Source organism: Ranitomeya variabilis, chromosome 4, assembly GCF_051348905.1.
Source record: "Ranitomeya variabilis isolate aRanVar5 chromosome 4, aRanVar5.hap1, whole genome shotgun sequence".
NCBI classification, from domain to species: Eukaryota; Metazoa; Chordata; class Amphibia; order Anura; family Dendrobatidae; genus Ranitomeya; species Ranitomeya variabilis.
In genome coordinates this window covers 317,563,383-317,578,292 of record NC_135235.1, presented here as the reverse complement: position 1 = coordinate 317,578,292, position 14,910 = coordinate 317,563,383, and the positions used below count along the sequence as shown (strand labels likewise).

The window sequence follows — 14,910 nt, the reverse complement described above, 5'->3', positions numbered from 1 at the left end:
ACGTTCTACTATCTCCTCCTGTTGGCTTGGCACTTCTTCTGCTGGGTAATTCCTATTTTTTTTTAATCTTTTTGACTATTCGCATGAATATATAACGATAAATTAAAGCATTTCAATTTTTCATATGTTTTGGCTGTCTATGCCATATTTATTTTTGTAGTAGATGCTAACAGGCAAACTACTCTATTTCATGCAATTACCATGTTTCCAGAAGCAATATGTTTGTGCTTTATTTCTGTTTGAACTCTTTTAGAATAATGACTCTTTTTGCCATAATGACTTCAGTCTCACTTTGTGTGAGCAGGTTGGAAGATGAAGTAACGGGTCGGAGGCAGAGCAAGCGTTAACGTGGGGTTTAATTTAATAGGTATACACCTTGCAGGGAGAAAACAGATAAAACACTATAAAGGATTACAGAGGACGTAACTCAGGGGTAGGGGGTGTGAAGCATAAGGTAGGAAGTTCAAGGATAGCAAAGTTATCAGTCTGACGACTTCAGAATGCGGTTAGTTCAGGATGTGGATGTTGGCACCAAAGCAGTGGCGCATAAGGGGTCCAGTATGGCCCCGAAAAAGATGGCGCCCTCGATCCTGGCGGCGGCGGTGATTCCTCGTGGTTCAGTGTAGCCCTGGAAAAGATGACGTCTTAGCTCTTGGCGACGACGGTGATTCTTTGTGATCCAGTCGGTGATGTGTGTGAGGAAACGATGAGCCGGACAGAGCACAGTCTTTCCCCCTGTCAGCGTACAGGGACAACGAGCAACTCGATTCAGATACAAAGGGAAACTTCTCACAGCAGGTGTCCCAATTCTCCCATCGGTGTGTGCGCAGGCTTATGTCCTGACTGGGCGTCCTGTCACTCATGGTCAGCGATGTCAGCGGGGACCAGGTGCGGTGTTGTTGGCAATCTCTGTTAACAGCTTTTGGCCTCTGCTGGTTTTTACCCGCTCTGGCAGTTGGCCCCCCCGCAGAAGCCCTGACACTGCTCTCCTGTGTGATGTACGTTCCCACGGTAACTAGCTGACTTGCCGTGCGCTGTGGCCCTTTTATCTTAGCCACACCCTCTACTTCTAGGTGCAGAGGTTGGTCCAGGGCTTTAAGTTTTCCCCCGTGAAACCTGGGTGACAGCCCTGACAGTTTCGGATCCGTCACGGAGTAGGTAGGCCTGGTCCGGCAGTTCTGACTCATAAAGTGGCATGTAAAAGTTTGGGCACCCTTGGTCAAAATTACTGTTATTGTGAACAGTTAAACAAGTTAGACATGAAATAATCTCTAAAAGGGCTAAAGTTGAAGATGGCACATTTCCCTTTGTATTTTAGGCAAAAAAAAAATATTGTCATTTTTTATACTTTAAAAATTACAAAAAGGAAAATGGGCCAATGCAAAAGTTTGGGTACTGCACCCTCTTTTGCAAGTATCACAGCTTGTAAACACTTTTTGTAGCTAGACAAGTCTTTTAGTTCTTGTTTGAGGGATTTTCATTCATTTTTCTTGGAAAATTCTTCAACTTCTGTGGTATTCCTGGGCCATATTGCATGCACTGCTATTTTGATGTCTATCCACAGATTTTCCATGATGTGCAGATCAGGGGACTGTGAGGGGCATTGTAAAACCTTCAGCTTGCGCCTTTTGAGGTAATCTATTGTGGATTTTGATATGTGTTTATGAGCATAAACCAATTGTAGAAACCATCCTCTTTTGAACTTCAGCCATTTTGCAGATTGTGCTTTGTTTGCGTCAAGAATTTGTTGAAACTTCAATCATTGAATTCATTCTTTGCTCTACCTGTGAAATATTCCCCGTACCATTGGCTGCAACACAAAACAAATGCATGATTGATCGATCCACCTCAATGCTTAGTCTAGGTTCACATTGCACTAGGGAGATCCGTATAACGGATCCGTTACTTAGCGGCACTAAACAATGCAACGGATCAGTTAATACGCCCATAGACTTACATTATCGTAACGCATCCTAACACATGTCAACATTGGCATGCATTAGCGATGATGCGTTACTTTGTGACACACCCTCGAACACGGTGTACCGCATTTTCGGGTACGTTAGGTCTAACGCACAGCAAACGGATGCGTTAACTGTGCATAGACCTCTATTGCTAACGCATGCCAAAGCAATGGTATCATGCGTTAGTGCATGCATTAGCGTAATTGTAGTAAAAAAGTGATTTTGGGCATCAGCGCTAGTGCATCCGTTTAATGGATCTGTTAAACGGATGACACTAACGCAATGTGAACCTAGCCTAAATGGTTGGCGAGATGTTCTTTTCCTGAAATTCTGTGCCCTTTTTTTCTCCACACAAACTTGATCATTGTGGCCAAAGAGTTCTATTTTAACCTCCTCGGTCCACAGGACTTGTTTCCAAAATGCATCAGGCTTGTTTAGTTTTCCTTTTGGGTAAAAAGACAGAAAAAAGAGAGAAGCCAGCTCACCAGACAGCCATAGACAGGTGCACGGAACCTCCACGCCGATCCACGTGGTAATTTGCAATAGTAGAAAACGAAAGTTGATTCCAGCTCCAAGATGTTTATATAAAATTCAATCCTTTATTGGAAAATTATTAAAACACAGGCTGCAATGCTCTCCATAACAACGGGAAACGAGCTACGCGTTTCGATCTATTACAGATCTTTGTCAGAGCTACACAGAAACAAACATGCTGACAATATAAAACTACCACCAACCAATAGGCATAGGATACAAAATCATGTGACTTAAGGTCCTCCTGATGCAAAATTAAATCATTAAAAACAACATTAATGTGAATAATATATCAATTATAAATATATATGTACATACAAAAAAAGGGGAAAAACATGAAAAATATATAAAGCTCATGAAAATGATGTTAATAATGATACATTAACTCATTGCGTTTATTAAGACCGGCCGGAAACCGGGTATTCAAGTAATAAATCCAGAAGGCTTCACGTGTGAGAAGACAGCGTTTAAGATTCCCACCTCGCTGAGGTTTGTTAACACGTTCAATGCCGTATGCCAAGAAGGATTTGGTGCTGCATGCATGTTGAGAAATAAAATGTTTAGATGCAGCTGAAACAGATCGGGACGAATTGCCCGCATTTTCAATGTCATATAAATGTTCATTAATCCGTATCTTAAGCTTACGTACAGTACATCCAACATAAGACAATTGGCAAATAGTGCAATCAATTTTATATACCACAAAGGCAGTGTTGCAGTTAATATATTGCTTAATTATGAAATTTTTCGTTTTATCTGAATTCATAAATGTCTTATTGGTTCCCGTATGAGCACACATTTTACATCTATTGCTACCGCATTTATAAGACCCATTATAATTCAACCATGTTTTATTTGTGCCTTTTTCTGGACAAAACATACTGGGAGAAATTCTATTGCCTATAGTAACAGCCCGTCTAGATACTATATTGATCCCTGTGTCCAGAATTTTGGCCAGACTTGGGTCCTCATAAAGAATAGGCAGAAATTTATTAATAAGATTTTTTATATAGCTAAATTGAGGACTATGTTGAAAACAAATAAAGGGTTTTTTATTGCTAGTTTTTTTTATCAATTTTGAAACAGGCTCATTTGTAGCAGTAAATGGAATTAATTCGTCACGATCCTTATGTTCAACAATTTTACGTGCCCTATTTAACATCCAATGTGGATAACTACGGCATTTCAATTTATTAGATACTAAATCAATCTCATTCTTTAATACTATATTATTGCTACAGTTTCTTTTAACCCTGATGAATTCACCGACTGGTATGGACTGAATGGTATGCATAGGGTGTTCACTGTGCGCATGTAAAATGGAGTTACCACTAAATGACTTGTGATAGGTTTTCGTTTCAATCAGTTGATTGGCAAATCCAACCAAATTGAGATCCAAAAAATTAATTTCTTTTTGATTAAATTTATGAGTAAACCGTAAATTACAATCATTTGAGTTCAGATAATTAATGAAATCTGGTATGGCAGATACATCGGCAGACCAAATAATGAGTAGATCGTCGATGTATCTGCCATACCAATGTATGCAGGACAAAAATGGATTGGAAACAGAAAAAATAAAATTATACTCCCAATATGCCATGACAATGTTGGCTAAAGAAGGTGAAAATTTCGCACCCATGGCCACACCTGTTTTCTGTAAATAATAACGAGAATCAAATGTGAAAAAATTGTGAGTCATAAGAAAAAAAGTGACCTGTAAAATATATTGTTTAAGGTCCAACGAATAATTACTAAATTTATCCAAATGAAACTGAAGTGCCTGCATAGCTAAGTGGTGTGGAATGCATGAATAGAGTGAAACTACATCGCAGCAGAGCCACGTGAATGTTGCTGACCATTTTTTATTGGAAAAAATTCCGAGAATTTCCCTTGAGTCCTTAATGTAACCAGGAATTAAACTCACAAGAGGCTGCAACAGGGAATCCACCCATTCACAAAGATGCTCATTGGCTGAGCCAATACCAGAAACTATTGGTCTTAATGGAGGGACAACATCATTTTTGTGTACTTTTGGTAAGCCATGGATGATAGGACATACAGGATCTTGTACAATTAAATAATCTGATTGCTTTTTGGTTAAAACTCCTAAGCTAACACCCTCTTCAATTATTTTAATTGCCTCTTTTTTGAAATCCATGGATGGATTTCCTTTTAATTCAATATAAGTAGATGAATCAGACAATAATTCCATGATTTTGAGATGGTAATCAGCTACATTAAGGACCACCACCAAACCCCCCTTATCTGACATTTTGACTATTATGTCCTTCATGTCCTGTAACTGATGTAAAGCCTGCCATTGCTTACGTGAGAAGTTGTTACTTAGTTCAAACCTATTGCGGGTTAAATCTATATCTAAATTCCGTAATTCTCGCTCCATCACTTCCTGAAATCTATCCATACATTCAGATCTAGATTGGATGGGATAGAAATCAGGATTTTTTGTTGTAAAATTATGTGATTGATCAATTGTCATTATGTCAGCTTGATTCTCATTATGTAAAGATTGTAGAACAACTAAAGAAACCTGGTCCGAAAAATCCATTCCATGAAATTCATTCGTATGAATAGAAATGTCCTGCTGTGGTTCACTATCAGCTGGATTATCCACATTATTCAAAAAGTGTTTTTTAACTGTTAAGTTTCGAATAAATTTATTGATGTCCAAAAGAGTGGAAAATAAATCAAATTTTTGACTAGGGGCAAAATTTAAGCCCAAAGATAAAATTGCCAGTTGATCTTCAGTTAGAACTTTAGATGATAGATTTAAGACGTTGTCGTTTCTATTCACTTGTAGAGGCGCCTCCTGTTGCGTGTTATAACACCCTGATTTTCTGCGATGTTTTCTGCCCCCCCGCCTTTGGCGTTTTTTGAATGTCGAAAAAACTTTTTTCTTCCAGCGGCTTCTACATCATTGACAGACACATCCGATATGCTGCGGTTACCATCCGAAGAATCAGGATCAGAGGAGGTAAAATTAACGTGCGTTTTTACTGCCATCTGTTTTTGGTGAGACTGATTACGCTTCAAAATAGATTTAGGCGTTCTATTTATGTTCTCCCATTGCCCCCATTCGTAAACTTTATTAGTAGCATAGTCATTCATATCTCTGGTAAATTTTCTCTTTTTTCTTTCCATGATGTTATCCTCTAATGCAGAGATGTTTTCATGCATTTTCTTTATCAATGAATCAAACTGAGACAGACTCTTATATTGTACCAGTGATGAATTTACATCCTCCATTTGTTTCTGTATTTCATTCAATTTAATTTCTTCATATTTGACAATAAGTCTCATTAAATTCAAGGAGCAATTACTTAAAATGTTATTCCACTCCTCCTGAAACTCAGGCGAAAACATAGTCGTGGGTATCTTTTTAATGCGTAATCCACGAGGAACCATGTCCTTAGCTAAATAATTATTCATTGTGGTCTGATCCCACCAGACTTTAGTTTCCTGTGATAAAAGTTTCTCCAGACTGATCACATTGTCCTGCAAATCAGGTGCTGTTATGGGATCTACCCCATCTTGGGAAAACACATGTGCCGCCTTCTGGGATCTATCACGAGATAGGATGGTAGCCATAATAAAATAATTGATTCAAATGTTTGTATAAACAATCCCGTTAGTATCCTCAAATGAGAAAATAACTTTGTATTGGAGTATGGGAGCAATATTCGGAGCACGGCAATCGGTATTTTGGGTAAAAAGACAGAAAAAAGAGAGAAGCCAGCTCACCAGACAGCCATAGACAGGTGCACGGAACCTCCACGCCGATCCACGTGGTAATTTGCAATAGTAGAAAACGAAAGTTGATTCCAGCTCCAAGATGTTTATATAAAATTCAATCCTTTATTGGAAAATTATTAAAACACAGGCTGCAATGCTCTCCATAACAACGGGAAACGAGCTACGCGTTTCGATCTATTACAGATCTTTGTCAGAGCTACACAGAAACAAACATGCTGACAATATAAAACTACCACCAACCAATAGGCATAGGATACAAAATCATGTGACTTAAGGTCCTCCTGATGCAAAATTAAATCATTAAAAACAACATTAATGTGAATAATATATCAATTATAAATATATATGTACATACAAAAAAAGGGGAAAAACATGAAAAATATATAAAGCTCATGAAAATGATGTTAATAATGATACATTAACTCATTGCGTTTATTAAGACCGGCCGGAAACCGGGTATTCAAGTAATAAATCCAGAAGGCTTCACGTGTGAGAAGACAGCGTTTAAGATTCCCACCTCGCTGAGGTTTGTTAACACGTTCAATGCCGTATGCCAAGAAGGATTTGGTGCTGCATGCATGTTGAGAAATAAAATGTTTAGATGCAGCTGAAACAGATCGGGACGAATTGCCCGCATTTTCAATGTCATATAAATGTTCATTAATCCGTATCTTAAGCTTACGTACAGTACATCCAACATAAGACAATTGGCAAATAGTGCAATCAATTTTATATACCACAAAGGCAGTGTTGCAGTTAATATATTGCTTAATTATGAAATTTTTCGTTTTATCTGAATTCATAAATGTCTTATTGGTTCCCGTATGAGCACACATTTTACATCTATTGCTACCGCATTTATAAGACCCATTATAATTCAACCATGTTTTATTTGTGCCTTTTTCTGGACAAAACATACTGGGAGAAATTCTATTGCCTATAGTAACAGCCCGTCTAGATACTATATTGATCCCTGTGTCCAGAATTTTGGCCAGACTTGGGTCCTCATAAAGAATAGGCAGAAATTTATTAATAAGATTTTTTATATAGCTAAATTGAGGACTATGTTGAAAACAAATAAAGGGTTTTTTATTGCTAGTTTTTTTTATCAATTTTGAAACAGGCTCATTTGTAGCAGTAAATGGAATTAATTCGTCACGATCCTTATGTTCAACAATTTTACGTGCCCTATTTAACATCCAATGTGGATAACTACGGCATTTCAATTTATTAGATACTAAATCAATCTCATTCTTTAATACTATATTATTGCTACAGTTTCTTTTAACCCTGATGAATTCACCGACTGGTATGGACTGAATGGTATGCATAGGGTGTTCACTGTGCGCATGTAAAATGGAGTTACCACTAAATGACTTGTGATAGGTTTTCGTTTCAATCAGTTGATTGGCAAATCCAACCAAATTGAGATCCAAAAAATTAATTTCTTTTTGATTAAATTTATGAGTAAACCGTAAATTACAATCATTTGAGTTCAGATAATTAATGAAATCTGGTATGGCAGATACATCGGCAGACCAAATAATGAGTAGATCGTCGATGTATCTGCCATACCAATGTATGCAGGACAAAAATGGATTGGAAACAGAAAAAATAAAATTATACTCCCAATATGCCATGACAATGTTGGCTAAACATGCATTGTCATGGCATATTGGGAGTATAATTTTATTTTTTCTGTTTCCAATCCATTTTTGTCCTGCATACATTGGTATGGCAGATACATCGACGATCTACTCATTATTTGGTCTGCCGATGTATCTGCCATACCAGATTTCATTAATTATCTGAACTCAAATGATTGTAATTTACGGTTTACTCATAAATTTAATCAAAAAGAAATTAATTTTTTGGATCTCAATTTGGTTGGATTTGCCAATCAACTGATTGAAACGAAAACCTATCACAAGTCATTTAGTGGTAACTCCATTTTACATGCGCACAGTGAACACCCTATGCATACCATTCAGTCCATACCAGTCGGTGAATTCATCAGGGTTAAAAGAAACTGTAGCAATAATATAGTATTAAAGAATGAGATTGATTTAGTATCTAATAAATTGAAATGCCGTAGTTATCCACATTGGATGTTAAATAGGGCACGTAAAATTGTTGAACATAAGGATCGTGACGAATTAATTCCATTTACTGCTACAAATGAGCCTGTTTCAAAATTGATAAAAAAAACTAGCAATAAAAAACCCTTTATTTGTTTTCAACATAGTCCTCAATTTAGCTATATAAAAAATCTTATTAATAAATTTCTGCCTATTCTTTATGAGGACCCAAGTCTGGCCAAAATTCTGGACACAGGGATCAATATAGTATCTAGACGGGCTGTTACTATAGGCAATAGAATTTCTCCCAGTATGTTTTGTCCAGAAAAAGGCACAAATAAAACATGGTTGAATTATAATGGGTCTTATAAATGCGGTAGCAATAGATGTAAAATGTGTGCTCATACGGGAACCAATAAGACATTTATGAATTCAGATAAAACGAAAAATTTCATAATTAAGCAATATATTAACTGCAACACTGCCTTTGTGGTATATAAAATTGATTGCACTATTTGCCAATTGTCTTATGTTGGATGTACTGTACGTAAGCTTAAGATACGGATTAATGAACATTTATATGACATTGAAAATGCGGGCAATTCGTCCCGATCTGTTTCAGCTGCATCTAAACATTTTATTTCTCAACATGCATGCAGCACCAAATCCTTCTTGGCATACGGCATTGAACGTGTTAACAAACCTCAGCGAGGTGGGAATCTTAAACGCTGTCTTCTCACACGTGAAGCCTTCTGGATTTATTACTTGAATACCCGGTTTCCGGCCGGTCTTAATAAACGCAATGAGTTAATGTATCATTATTAACATCATTTTCATGAGCTTTATATATTTTTCATGTTTTTCCCCTTTTTTTGTATGTACATATATATTTATAATTGATATATTATTCACATTAATGTTGTTTTTAATGATTTAATTTTGCATCAGGAGGACCTTAAGTCACATGATTTTGTATCCTATGCCTATTGGTTGGTGGTAGTTTTATATTGTCAGCATGTTTGTTTCTGTGTAGCTCTGACAAAGATCTGTAATAGATCGAAACGCGTAGCTCGTTTCCCGTTGTTATGGAGAGCATTGCAGCCTGTGTTTTAATAATTTTCCAATAAAGGATTGAATTTTATATAAACATCTTGGAGCTGGAATCAACTTTCGTTTTCTACTATTGCAAATTACCACGTGGATCGGCGTGGAGGTTCCGTGCACCTGTCTATGGCTGTCTGGTGAGCTGGCTTCTCTCTTTTTTCTGTCTTTTTACCCAAAATACCGATTGCCGTGCTCCGAATATTGCTCCCATACTCCAATACAAAGTTATTTTCTCATTTGAGGATACTAACGGGATTGTTTATACAAACATTTGAATCAATTATTTTATTATGGCTACCATCCTATCTCGTGATAGATCCCAGAAGGCGGCACATGTGTTTTCCCAAGATGGGGTAGATCCCATAACAGCACCTGATTTGCAGGACAATGTGATCAGTCTGGAGAAACTTTTATCACAGGAAACTAAAGTCTGGTGGGATCAGACCACAATGAATAATTATTTAGCTAAGGACATGGTTCCTCGTGGATTACGCATTAAAAAGATACCCACGACTATGTTTTCGCCTGAGTTTCAGGAGGAGTGGAATAACATTTTAAGTAATTGCTCCTTGAATTTAATGAGACTTATTGTCAAATATGAAGAAATTAAATTGAATGAAATACAGAAACAAATGGAGGATGTAAATTCATCACTGGTACAATATAAGAGTCTGTCTCAGTTTGATTCATTGATAAAGAAAATGCATGAAAACATCTCTGCATTAGAGGATAACATCATGGAAAGAAAAAAGAGAAAATTTACCAGAGATATGAATGACTATGCTACTAATAAAGTTTACGAATGGGGGCAATGGGAGAACATAAATAGAACGCCTAAATCTATTTTGAAGCGTAATCAGTCTCACCAAAAACAGATGGCAGTAAAAACGCACGTTAATTTTACCTCCTCTGATCCTGATTCTTCGGATGGTAACCGCAGCATATCGGATGTGTCTGTCAATGATGTAGAAGCCGCTGGAAGAAAAAAGTTTTTTCGACATTCAAAAAACGCCAAAGGCGGGGGGGCAGAAAACATCGCAGAAAATCAGGGTGTTATAACACGCAACAGGAGGCGCCTCTACAAGTGAATAGACACGACAACGTCTTAAATCTATCATCTAAAGTTCTAACTGAAGATCAACTGGCAATTTTATCTTTGGGCTTAAATTTTGCCCCTAGTCAAAAATTTGATTTATTTTCCACTCTTTTGGACATCAATAAATTTATTCGAAACTTAACAGTTAAAAAACACTTTTTGAATAATGTGGATAATCCAGCTGATAGTGAACCACAGCAGGACATTTCTATTCATACGAATGAATTTCATGGAATGGATTTTTCGGACCAGGTTTCTTTAGTTGTTCTACAATCTTTACATAATGAGAATCAAGCTGACATAATGACAATTGATCAATCACATAATTTTACAACAAAAAATCCTGATTTCTATCCCATCCAATCTAGATCTGAATGTATGGATAGATTTCAGGAAGTGATGGAGCGAGAATTACGGAATTTAGATATAGATTTAACCCGCAATAGGTTTGAACTAAGTAACAACTTCTCACGTAAGCAATGGCAGGCTTTACATCAGTTACAGGACATGAAGGACATAATAGTCAAAATGTCAGATAAGGGGGGTTTGGTGGTGGTCCTTAATGTAGCTGATTACCATCTCAAAATCATGGAATTATTGTCTGATTCATCTACTTATATTGAATTAAAAGGAAATCCATCCATGGATTTCAAAAAAGAGGCAATTAAAATAATTGAAGAGGGTGTTAGCTTAGGAGTTTTAACCAAAAAGCAATCAGATTATTTAATTGTACAAGATCCTGTATGTCCTATCATCCATGGCTTACCAAAAGTACACAAAAATGATGTTGTCCCTCCATTAAGACCAATAGTTTCTGGTATTGGCTCAGCCAATGAGCATCTTTGTGAATGGGTGGATTCCCTGTTGCAGCCTCTTGTGAGTTTAATTCCTGGTTACATTAAGGACTCAAGGGAAATTCTCGGAATTTTTTCCAATAAAAAATGGTCAGCAACATTCACGTGGCTCTGCTGCGATGTAGTTTCACTCTATTCATGCATTCCACACCACTTAGCTATGCAGGCACTTCAGTTTCATTTGGATAAATTTAGTAATTATTCGTTGGACCTTAAACAATATATTTTACAGGTCACTTTTTTTCTTATGACTCACAATTTTTTCACATTTGATTCTCGTTATTATTTACAGAAAACAGGTGTGGCCATGGGTGCGAAATTTTCACCTTCTTTAGCCAACATTGTCATGGCATATTGGGAGTATAATTTTATTTTTTCTGTTTCCAATCCATTTTTGTCCTGCATACATTGGTATGGCAGATACATCGACGATCTACTCATTATTTGGTCTGCCGATGTATCTGCCATACCAGATTTCATTAATTATCTGAACTCAAATGATTGTAATTTACGGTTTACTCATAAATTTAATCAAAAAGAAATTAATTTTTTGGATCTCAATTTGGTTGGATTTGCCAATCAACTGATTGAAACGAAAACCTATCACAAGTCATTTAGTGGTAACTCCATTTTACATGCGCACAGTGAACACCCTATGCATACCATTCAGTCCATACCAGTCGGTGAATTCATCAGGGTTAAAAGAAACTGTAGCAATAATATAGTATTAAAGAATGAGATTGATTTAGTATCTAATAAATTGAAATGCCGTAGTTATCCACATTGGATGTTAAATAGGGCACGTAAAATTGTTGAACATAAGGATCGTGACGAATTAATTCCATTTACTGCTACAAATGAGCCTGTTTCAAAATTGATAAAAAAAACTAGCAATAAAAAACCCTTTATTTGTTTTCAACATAGTCCTCAATTTAGCTATATAAAAAATCTTATTAATAAATTTCTGCCTATTCTTTATGAGGACCCAAGTCTGGCCAAAATTCTGGACACAGGGATCAATATAGTATCTAGACGGGCTGTTACTATAGGCAATAGAATTTCTCCCAGTATGTTTTGTCCAGAAAAAGGCACAAATAAAACATGGTTGAATTATAATGGGTCTTATAAATGCGGTAGCAATAGATGTAAAATGTGTGCTCATACGGGAACCAATAAGACATTTATGAATTCAGATAAAACGAAAAATTTCATAATTAAGCAATATATTAACTGCAACACTGCCTTTGTGGTATATAAAATTGATTGCACTATTTGCCAATTGTCTTATGTTGGATGTACTGTACGTAAGCTTAAGATACGGATTAATGAACATTTATATGACATTGAAAATGCGGGCAATTCGTCCCGATCTGTTTCAGCTGCATCTAAACATTTTATTTCTCAACATGCATGCAGCACCAAATCCTTCTTGGCATACGGCATTGAACGTGTTAACAAACCTCAGCGAGGTGGGAATCTTAAACGCTGTCTTCTCACACGTGAAGCCTTCTGGATTTATTACTTGAATACCCGGTTTCCGGCCGGTCTTAATAAACGCAATGAGTTAATGTATCATTATTAACATCATTTTCATGAGCTTTATATATTTTTCATGTTTTTCCCCTTTTTTTGTATGTACATATATATTTATAATTGATATATTATTCACATTAATGTTGTTTTTAATGATTTAATTTTGCATCAGGAGGACCTTAAGTCACATGATTTTGTATCCTATGCCTATTGGTTGGTGGTAGTTTTATATTGTCAGCATGTTTGTTTCTGTGTAGCTCTGACAAAGATCTGTAATAGATCGAAACGCGTAGCTCGTTTCCCGTTGTTATGGAGAGCATTGCAGCCTGTGTTTTAATAATTTTCCAATAAAGGATTGAATTTTATATAAACATCTTGGAGCTGGAATCAACTTTCGTTTTCTAGTTTTCCTTTTGCATACTTATGATGCTGAATTTTATGGTGAGGATGTAGGAGTGGTTTTCTTTTGATGACTCTTCCATGAATGCCATATTTGTGCAGGTGTCTCTGAATGATAGAACAATATACCACAACTCCAGAGTCTTCGAAATCTTTCTGAAGGTCTTTTGCAGTCAAGCGAGGGTTCTGATTTGCCTCTCTAGCAATCCTATCAGCAGCTCTCACTAGAATTTTGCATGGTCTTCCAGACCTTATCTTGACCTCTACTATTAACTACTGGTTAACTGACATTACTTAATTACTTTCGAACTAAGGAAGGGGCAACTTGAAAACGGTTTGCTATCTTCCTGTAGCCTTCTCCTGCTTTGTGGACCTCCACTATTTTCATCTTCAGAGTGCTAGGCAGCTGTTTAGAAGAACCCATGTCTGCTAAACTGTTCACAATAACAGTACATTTGGCCAGGGGTGCTCAAAGTTTTACATGCCACTGTATACTTAGATATGAACACTTTTTTCTCGTAACTAAAATTTCTGGATTTTTAGCTAAAAAGTATTGTTGTAAAAAGGTTTCATGAAAATGTTTCCACTGTTTTTTATTAAGCTTCTCTCTGTTGATTAATGATCATGCGAAAGGTCAGCTCTCCTTTGGTGTGCCCTTACATTGCATTTAGCTACAAGCTGGGTGGCCCCATCAGGGCATACATCCAAATCCCCCACAAAACGAGGGGTTATAATGGTGCTGGAAGAGCGAATGTGTGCTCTACCATGCATTGTTTTTGAGCTTGTACACCTACTGGTGACAGACACCCAGACATAGTCTATTAGAGGTGAATGTCCACCTCCAGCAGGCATACACACCTGAAATTGATGCACAGCAGAATGCCCGTTTGCTCTGACAGCAACATTATAGTCCATGGCTCTGTCAGCGCATATTCCTGAATACCGTTTTGTGGGAGGTTTGAATGTATGCCCCGATGGGGCCCCTGAGCATGCAACTAAGCGCAAGGTGAAAGCATCCTTAGATGTATTATGTGGTCATAAATCAGTTGAGAGAAACTCAGTAAAATACAAGATAAATGATTTACAAACTGACCATAAGTATGAGATTACTGGAGCATTTTTATTAATCGCATTCTGCTGTCAGCAACGAGCAGGAAAATAAACAGCCTTAAAAGCTAAATGGTGGAAAACTTCTTTATGACACCCATTTGAAATCTTATTTTAGCCAAAAATACCGTATTTTTCGTACTATAAGACACACTTTTTCCCCTAAAAAAATTGAGGGGAAAATGGGGGTGCGTCTTATAGTCGGAATGTACTTACAGTTGTCATGGTGGCAGCAGGAGTCGGGCGATTCTTTCGGTGGTCCGATGCTGCAGGGCAATGATCTCGCTCCCATCTCAGCCTGGGGCGGCTGGTGCGACAGGTTCGGTGGTGCTCAGTAGTGCACGGTGGTGCGGGGGCTCTGACGACTTTTTGTGAAAGCCCGGAGGCCCTGCACTTCTATGGCCTTGATGCTGTGGCCTCCGGGAAAATGGCTGCCCGAGGCAGCGTATGTGCAGATTGACATCTTG

The 14,910-nt window shown here is 37.3% G+C and overlaps 1 protein-coding gene across 1 annotated transcript in view; it reads left to right on the top strand.

The window, feature by feature from the left end:
* Positions 1-1,042: 1,042 nt before the first annotated feature.
* Positions 1,043-14,910, top strand: part of LOC143767860 (olfactory receptor 5J3-like) — a 56,138-nt gene continuing 42,270 nt past the window's right edge. The window contains exon 1 of the mRNA XM_077256384.1: positions 1,043-1,158. The gene's annotated coding sequence lies outside the window, so the exon portion shown is untranslated. The remainder of the gene's footprint in view (positions 1,159-14,910) is intronic.